The following is a 10,109-nucleotide window of genomic DNA, read 5'->3' on the forward strand; positions in this document are numbered from 1 at the left end:
TTCTGTTTGTTTTCCCTATGGCAGTGCCTTGAAATGCTTAAGTTTGTCTGCCTTTCTCCAATCCTGCAGAATCAAGCTGGCTGACTGCATATGCTCATGAGCTTGTGTGCAAAGGCTCCCACTTGTTGTTGAGGTAGTGCACATGGGAAGTAAGCTACCAGGAATATGGGTGAGGTATGTGGAACATTGAAGGTGCCTGTGGGCCAGTTGAGAGGAGAGGGTCTGTGGGTTAGGCACTCCAAGTCACTTGTGGGTGGTCCTCCTGATGGAGTTCATGTGGTTGTTAGTTGGACAAATGGCCCTGTTTTGAGTTTCTAGCCCTGCCTCTGTTTCCTGCTTCCAGCTTCCCCCAGCCACTTAGCCACACTGATCCCTTCAGCATGGGGAGATGAGAAAGAGATGGGCCTCTTAGGCAGTGTCCTGCACAGTTGGCTTAGCCAGGCTCAGTCTGTTTTCACTTTCCCCCTATGAGAGGCATCATGGGCTGAGGTGCTTTCTCTGTCACTAAGCTGTGCCACCTTGGGTGAGTGGTGAAAAGGGTAAAGGGAAACTGATTTTCTTCCCTTTTAATGTATTATTAGAATATATGTTTTGAACTTCTCTGCTGGGGTCCCAGACACCCACAAGGGTACTCTCTTTGTGGTTCCTTTGTGCACTATAGGTGCACTATGGGGAGGTGGTGGTAAAGAACTTCTCTTTAGACATCTTGCTGATGTCACTCCTCTAGGAAGATGACATATTCCTACCAGTTGCTATGTAACTGACAGAACTTCATTGTGAAAGGAAGATATTTTCTTGCCCCACTGACTTGAGGCTTGGATATATGACTTGCTTTATGCTATGGAACGTGTTCATAAGTAGTAGAGGCAAAGTTGGAGGAAAAGTGTTAAGCCCCTTCTCATGAATTGTCCATGCTCTGTTTCCCTCTGCCAGGAGGAGGTGTTACATTTAGCCTGATTGTTATCTGATCACAGTGGTAACCAAGACAGCAGGGAAGAAAATGATTCGTCTTGAAAATGCTTTGGACATTCTTGTATATTTTCTGAGTAGCTTTCAAACAAAGTTTGAAACAAAGCAAAACAAAACAAAAATACAAATTTTGACATTTTGGGGGACTATATGTATTATATTTCTTATCAAACTGGTGATAACTGACATTTTCCCAGCATTGCATCTTCCGGTCACTGAATATGTTTTCTTTTTTTCTAGCCTCAGTAATGATTTATAGTTTTTCCCCATATCTTTTGGTGGTTTAATTTATTGGTATTTTTGGTGCTTTTAAAATTAACTTTTAAAAATCGCATATTCTAACTCATCATAGCTAACAAATAGAAATATTGATTTTTAAAAATACCAAGCTTGTCCAGTAATTTTGCTAAATTAACTTGTTTTAATAACTTATCTATAAATTATTTTATATTTTCATGTACAAAATCTGCCTTTTCCTCCCTTGCCACACACACAGAATGTAGCAACAATTTACTTTATACCAGGTGTTCAACACCTACTATTAAATGGAACAAAATTGTAAGTGTTTCTTAATCAAGGCTGGGAGTCTTTTTCAAAATAACCATTTCTACATCTCATCTGCTCTCACAGGTTTGGGCTAGGGCCTGACCACATTTATTCTAAAAAATTTCCCAAATTATTCTGATGTAAAAACCTTGTTGTGAAACACTGTCCTATATCAATAAAATAATATAAAATACAAATAAATTTTCTGTATAATTCAAGTCCTGAATATATTTTGCTGTCAAATGTCTGAGAAGCTGAAACAAAAACATTCATTGTTTTGGACATATTTGTTTAAATTTCCTTTTAAACTTGATTTGATAAGGTACACTATAAAAATCAACCAATCAAAATTTAAAAGTTAGATTTGTTTGTAAGAAGAAAAAGGGATTTAAATGTGAGATTCTTTAAATCACTTAAAAGAATTGTGGCAGGGCTAGCTAAGAAATGGATGTGTAGAGAAGAGGTGGCTGAATGTTTTCTCTCTTGGCTGAAACCTCCACAACAACAAGCTACAATGAGTAAATCATTTTTTAAATGGATGAGACTAGGAATCCAGATGTTTGGAAGCAAGATACTAGCTGGTAATGTGCTATAGCCCATCATCCAGGCCCTTCCTGAGGGAAATGATAGCAAAGCCAGACTCTCTGCTTTCTAAATATCCTCTAGAAACCAATCTTGTTGTCACCAACATCACAACTTTGTTTCAGCTGGCAATTTACCAACATCTGCTTGGCAAGGACTCTTTTCCCTTGACTCTCAGATATATGTGTTTCCCATTTTGAAGCACTGAACCCAACACACAGCAAGAAGAGAGTATTGAAGTCACAACGACTATATGCCAATTTATTTGCAGAAAAACCTCCGATATTCTTATTTAAAGTATTATTCCTACCTTCACAGTCTTGGCAGTATAAATTATCAGTGTGTACTTCACTGCTTGGAGTAATCTAAAGGAAAGAAAACATATGCATTTACATCTATTCAGGTAGCCCTTCACAGTTATTTTGAGTTTTGCAAAGAAAATGGGACAGGTGCTGTAGTTTTACATTACAGAATATCAAATATTGTGCTTTACTAGCATTTCAACCCCAAGGCTTTATAAATTTTAAAAATGAGATTAAATGGTTGGCAGAGGGAAAGTTTATTAAATGTACAAAAATCATCAATTACATCCATTACATTTAGATTGGAACACAGTCAAGCACATCTTTTCACTTCTTTGACTACTTTTACGATTGTCAAACTTATTCAATCATTTGTTGAGTGCAAAAGTTGTATTTATTAGGAAGGAGACAGAGTGTTTCTTTGGCTGCTTATAGTCCAAGTTGGACAGAAAAATCACTTCAGCATTGCACAAGCCAGCTGAGAGATAATTAAGTCATTTGAATGTGAGGTTTCTTGGCTTCCCTCTCTCATTTTTTCCCTTGTCTCTTCTTGGAAGCAAAAACCATGGATCTTGTCCCATGTCCTTCCTCTGACTGTTCTTAACATTCCCTTTTCCTCCCTGAAGTAAGGGCATAATATTTGCTCTTACTGAAGAAAAAATATTGAGAAAAATTACTAGCAAAAATTCATAAAGTGAACCTTAGATACCTGTAGAGCTCTGTAAATATGTCTCTCTTAACCTTGTATGATCTCAAAAGAATCTATTTAGGCATCATTTCTTTTTTAGAATGTAAATTCCTTCAGGACACAGATATAGCTTATTCATCTTTGCATCCTTAAAACCTAATATAATAGGTGATAAGGAAGTGCTCCTCAAACAAAACTGAACTGAAGATCAAATAGTAAACTTTTTAATTTTATAGATAAAGAAACAGACCCAGAAGTTGAAGTGATTTTCCCAGTTATAAGATAGTCAGTGGTAATGTCCTTCTACTTTGCTGAAGAGTTTTAAAAGCCAGCTTTTTTTTTTTTTCCCTACCTGGGCTGTGCAGACTCATCCAGAGAGGAACACATAAAGCATATGAGGCCACTTGGAGACATCATAAAAGATTTTGGGCAGTGGAACAATCATTTGGCTGGTGATCCTTGGATCTCCACATTTTGTTCTCATAGTCCCAGATGGTAGCATGATTTCACATGCCCAGTGTCTGGCTAAATGATTTTGTCCAAACTCAATATCAAGAATATAAAATGATGTGATCTGAAAGGGACAAATAATTGGAACTGACAACATAAATAATATGTGCTCTTTTAATTAACAAAATAGAATTGTATCTAGCTGTACAAAGCCTAAGTGCAGATAAATTTTATAATTTTGTATCATCAAATCTAAGTAACTTTAAACATTTAAAACTTTAGGTGTTTAAATGTGTTTAAAATATTTTTTCTTTACCCAATTAAATTCTCTCACTTCCCTTATATATGTAATATACATATCTATATACATTAAGAAGTGTGTGTTAACAATGTTAAACATCTTAAAATTAATGGGGCTATTTATGTTGTTTCTCACACATGTATTCGAATGTTAGTATTTCATTACTCTTAGCCTCATAGGTGACACTGTCTTCTAAGAAAATACTTTGGGGTGTTTTATTACAAGTTAATTTCTGTTGAGTATTTGAAATGGTTTTTCTGTGTAAGTAAAGGTTTGACTTACTTTCTATAAAAATAGAGTGTATTATTTGAATACAAGATATTGGTTGTTTTCCAAAAAATCAATGTCAACTAGTTAGTTCATATCTGAGCTATAATATAGTATTGTTCCTGTTTTGACTGCTGTTTTGACTTAAACAGAATCATTCCCCATTTTATTGCCAACAAATGTTGAATTTGGAGATAGAATTACATACATTGGATTAAATGCAGTACACAAATAAATACAGTATGCTGCTGTTTAAGGACTGCTGGTGCAATCTGCTGCCAATTCTTGAAACATTAAATTCTACTTCTCCTCTACTAAATAATAATATAGGCTTGAGGTGCACTGGAGAACAGGAGCTGGTACAGCTATTGAAATCAACAGACTCAGGCATCCAGTCACCAATTTGGGTTGGAAACTTGCCAAGGTAGATTTTATTTTATTTTTAAACTACTGTTAAAGCTGGCAGAATTAAATGTACACACACACGCTCTCTCTCTACAAATAGGGACAAAAATGAATATGAGTTAGGGGTGTTGGGGACTTTGAGATTCCAGTTTCTTCTCATATAATCCATCCTAAAACTCTTTTTGGACAATTTTCTTGTCCTTGCCATTGAGATACTTAGTTACATGCAATGGGACTACCTTGATATGTTTTATGTAACTTTTTTTTTTTTCTAGCTAAGGCCAGTATATTTGTTCAGGTCTATATGATAGTTTCCAAGTTGGTACAACTCCACTTCAAATTTAGACAATTAAAGATCAATAGAAACTTTATAGAAATAAAATAGATGCAAACATATGTCAGTGTATTTTTTTCCCTTAATAAGCAAGGTAAAATAGATTTGAAATGTTTTTCACCTTGGTGCTTTATGGTATTTGAGTAGAATTTAGCAAGAGCAGAAATTCTTGGCATTTCTATGAGCTTTTATTTCTATTATCTCCAATACTTTCAGATTTCAAAGAACAGTTTTGGTGCTAATTACCAGATTTTGACTTTTATGAAAACCCCACACCACATGTCCTGATTTTATACCCAGTTGCATGTGGAATCTGAAATGTGGTTTTATCAAAATAAACTCACACTTTAGTGTGTGGAATTTCACTTGTAAAGTAGAGATCATAATTTCAAAAACAAACACAATTTGCACTTGGTTTTGCTTGAAAAAATAAAACGCTTGGCTGTGATCAGATGAAAAATGTTTTACTCAAGTACTGGCTTTTCTCTGAAAGGCACCCGTGGTTGGAGCCAAGTGGTCGTGAACAGCATCATCTTCTATGCAAGCACCTTGGCATCTCCTTATTTAATTGGTATATTTTAGAAGTTTTTTTTCTTAAAATTATTTTATTCTTTTCTAGAAGTCCAAACATTTATTCTAACATTTCCTACTTATTTGGGTCAAGAACCGCCCTTGTAAGGACCAATTATGGGAAGAAAAAAAACTCTTAAATTACTAATTGAGTCAAAAGAATTAAATACACTGTTTTCCTATGCAGAAATATCCAGTTATGTCCCCGAGGGGCAACTGATGTCACAGAAGACAGAATTTGAATTCTAGCCCTGCCACCCAGTTTCTCTTCTACCTTGAGCAAGTTATATAATCTCTCAAATTCCAAGCTTCCTCGTCTTGTAAATGGCAATAACTAACAGAATAATTTTGAAGATGGGATGAGAAATGAGACATGGAGAGACCCTAGTTACGTGCTTAGAACATAGCAGATACTCAGAGAAGCTGCTGGTGCTTGGGATGGCATTTCAAGTCCACGGCGGAAAAATAAAAATAAAATAGAATCAGAACACTTGAGTAACAGATTTTAAGGTTTTTTTAATTTAAAAATTATTTAATTTTTTAAAGATACAGTTCTCACTATGTTTCTCAGGCTTGTCTCAAACTCTTGATGATCCCCCCACCTCAGCCTCCAGAGTAGCTGGGATTACAGGTGTGAGTCACTTCACCGGGGAGATTTTAAAATTTTTATATGTAAAATTGAAAAAACAGTTTGTGCCATTATTACCTATCATCAACTCTATCAATAGTTTTTGTTTGTGTTAAGTATTAAAGGTATTCCAAAAGAATTAGCCCTCATGATCCAACAGGCTCATAACACAGTAAGAGAAGAATGCAAGAAAGGGCCATGCATTTTATCATTTACAAGACATCCCTGGATGCCTGAGAGGAGAGTAGAGAGAGGAGAAAAATGTAGAGTGCGGTCTTGTCAGCACAGTTGGGTAGAGAGCTACCTCTAGTACTTATCCCTGTAAATCTTTCAGTAGGTCAATTAACCTCCCAAAGATGAATAGTAGCATTTATCTTGGTGAGCTATTTTGAGAATCAAGTGAGAAAATCCATACAAAGTCTTAGCAAGGTCCCTGGCACATGATAAACATACCAGAGATGGTTTAGCCCTCAACATGATTATTAGTCTGTCTTTCCTTTAGGGGGTTCTTTCTTAGAAGCATCTATCTACCTTTCTGGGAAGAGCACAAAATGGAATAGAATATACAATTTTGCTTTTAAAGTTCCTCTTTCTATCCAAGATCTTTATCATTTTACATTAGCATTGTTCTGAACAGCCCATGGCTATATAAAGAGCTACCTTTCATTTTGAGAGGAATTATTGGGTCTCAATTCACTGAATTATTTGAACATAATAACAAACTTCCAGTTTCTTTATTTCTTCATCTTGGACATCATATAGCAACGTGTACACAAGTAGCCTTAGGTCTTTGGACTTCATCATGAACAACCTTTTTATGAGTCCGTTGTTAAACTCTTTATGAGATTCATCAAAGTGAGTAACACTGCTAGTCCTGTAAGAGTCTCTTACCCCATGAATGATTTATACAAAGAGAGCTACTTTATTAAAAGGTTCTTGTGCTTCAGAGTCTCTTGTGAGCTCAAAGAGCTAGGAGTTTCCATTATTATATTAGAAGAAATACATGCTAATTCAAGAGAAATTTAAAAAGCCATGGGGAGTTTATCAATTTGTTGTGTAGTCCCATCTTTTAAAAATATTCCCTTCCCTTTGTTTCTTTAATTATTTTCATCTGTTCATTTAATTAATACTTCCTGCATGTTACAATGTTCTTGACCTTGCTAGAGAATAAGACTGGCAGAACCTCTGCTTTTGAAGAGTTGCTAATGGTTCTCAAAGGGAATCAGCATCAGTGGGGATTTGTTTTAAGAGAACCAACACTTAACTATTGTATCAGAATCTTTAAGGTATGGGTGAAGACCCAGAGGCAGAAGGAGCCTACTACTTTGACGGATCTAAAAAGAAAGCCATTTGCATTGGACTACAGTGATCAAGAGGTAGAAGGTAGAGAAGCAGAGCCTGACCTCAGGCCAACCTCCCCACTTTCAGAAACTGTTACTTAACTAACACTGGATTTAACAAAGTATTTATTCAGATTATCAAGTGCAATCCTTTTCAATGTTATAACCAGTGGGATATTAAAAAGATTTTTGAAGAACTTATGCTTCATTTCAAATACATGTTGCAATTTGAAATCTGCTAAATGTGGTCTTAACATCAATTTTTCAAAAGAGGGAAAGGAGCCCTCAAATATCTATAGTAAAATTTTCTTAATCACTTGAACTACAGACGCCCATTCTTTCATGTTCCTTCCCTTGCAATATTTTCCTAGTAGAATATTTCATACGTTTAAATGTCATCAATTACTAACTCCAGGTTATGAAAACACATGTCCCTTTTACTTGGCTATTTATATGAAATTTTCCAAATCCATTGGATCATTTATTATTCAGCTTCAATGTCTTCACCTAGTTACTACAAAGGTGGGATGAAGGAGTAGAGTAACCTGACAGTAGTCTAAGTGTGGGATTTTGGGAATTAATCTACATCATTTTGGTATGGACATTTCTTGAACCTTATTTAAAATTATGTCTGGGTCTTTAAGATCTCAGTTTATCCATCTTATTATTTGTCTTTTTATTGTCTAGTAGTCACACATATCTTCAGTGTTTCTCTATTGTCATTTTAAGTAGTTTAGTGATAAAGTACAAAATATTTGTTTTCAAAATTTCATAGTTTCCATTTCTTTCCAAACTTAGTTATAAACTAGCTAAAAATAAAATCAAAAGGGAATTAATATGTAACCCTTCTTTTAATCCATTATTATTTAGACCATCTTACTATTTGGAGATGTGTTTTTTACTCTCAATAATTTTTTACAGTAGTCAACAACATAACATTTTTTGAGCACCTCTATTTAGAAAATAATTACTTTTATTATGATAAATCTCCTCCACTGACACTATTATTCCTTTTTACATGAGTTGGAATATTATTAATATTTTACATTAATGTGATAATAAATGACTTAGAAAAAGATTTTGATCAGAAAAACTGTACATGACAATTCCATTCTTGCAGACCAAATGTATAATTTCTACATCTTCATTACACAAAATATTCAGGATGATCAAGGCCCATTAATTCATGTAAAAATATTTAGCATTCTGGAATAAATGTCTGAAACATCCAAAAAAAAATATCTGGGTAAATTTATGAGTTGTGATGCTTTTAATCTGCAGTTATAATGTGGATCTGGCTTCATTTGATTGCATAATTAGAAGAAAAGATGGACGCATGAAAAGTCATCTAATGGCCTATTAGAACATTGCTTTGTTTGATTCATTAATATGGAATAAAATGTATATTGTAAGAAACTACTGAAACATATTTCCTTGGCTAAAATTCAAGAATGTTTATATGATTGGAGAGTTATTTTTCCAGGAGAGTAAAGTTTAATTGTAATCAGATGTTCATCTGGAAGCACAAGGGTAGTAATAATATTGTTGGAAATGATATTTAAATGTTTGCCTTATATTCAGCCTCATGTAGAACCATACTCATGTTCAGAATGTATAGATGAACAAACCTTGCTTTTTCATGTCTTTTTAATCAAATTTCTTCCTGGGGTCTGAGTGCCAGCTCTAGAAGCTGGAATGAAGTTCCATAGAGAAGTCCAAGAAATCACGGTAGTACCTGCTTACTGTTTCTGAACCTCAGTGTAAGGGCTACTGAGTCATACAACCCCATTGAACTGTATTTGAATGATGCTCCCAGTTGTGCAATATAGCAACATAACTTTAAAGAGCACTTGGCTTTTGTGGCACACTCAAATCTCTGATTTTTCACACTGCTGAAAAGACTTTTTTTCCAAGTTTCAGTTATTTATTAATCAGTGTAATTTCCAGTAGATTATTTCAACATGATTTCATGTATTTAGAGGAGAAATATTTCCTGGTTAAGTGGAAAATTGTGCAGATGGCTTCTGGAAGACTTCCATTCTAAAGCAGCTTTATAGTGAAACACTTCATTTAGAAATCTAGACCATCTTTCTTCATTTGCTGTAATCCACATTCACTGATTAGAACTTGTATCAATCACTGGGACCCAGTTTCTTCCAGGGCTCTGGGTTATTCTTTCTGTCCCAACTAACATCTGCATCACACAATGCCAGACTCGAGATATACAGTGCTGCTCCAGTACCTCCAGCTCCAATAAATACAGAGGTAGATCAAACTCAGATGCTTCTTGGCCTGAGTGATGATCTGGCGGAACATGTTTGCGACAGAGGCCTCCAATTGGAAAGGAGAGAACCAGCCTAGTATCTGCACTCGAAAAGACTGGTTTTCATGTATTTTTAAATGTTATAGTATAGTTAATGGGCTATCAGGTAAATCTACGAGCCATATTTCCTCTACTTAACTGGAGGAAGTGTAAAAAAAGAGATATACCTGATTATAGAGAGACTGCTAGATTTTAGAAAAAAAAAAAAATGGAAAGAAAGTTAAGTGAACAGAATGTTCATGTTGGAAACTGAAGGAAGAATGAATTAAGTTTTATCAATTCAACCTTCTTAAATCTCTTGATTTGGTCTGTATCCTTCCATACCTCCTTGCTGCCACACCACCTTAATTTTTTCTTATGTCTATTATTTCTGTAATTGTTCTCACAGCCTCCAGTCTTAATCC

At 35.0% G+C, this 10,109-nt stretch overlaps 1 pseudogene; it reads right to left on the bottom strand.

Annotated features, from left to right (window-relative positions):
* Nucleotides 1-9,460: 9,460 nt before the first annotated feature.
* Nucleotides 9,461-9,698, bottom strand: LOC116813833 (cytochrome c oxidase subunit NDUFA4-like; annotated as a pseudogene).
* Nucleotides 9,699-10,109: the final 411 nt, after the last annotated feature.

Source organism: Hylobates moloch, unplaced genomic scaffold, assembly GCF_009828535.3.
Source record: "Hylobates moloch isolate HMO894 unplaced genomic scaffold, HMol_V3 SCAFFOLD_9, whole genome shotgun sequence".
Taxonomy (NCBI): domain Eukaryota; kingdom Metazoa; phylum Chordata; class Mammalia; order Primates; family Hylobatidae; genus Hylobates; species Hylobates moloch.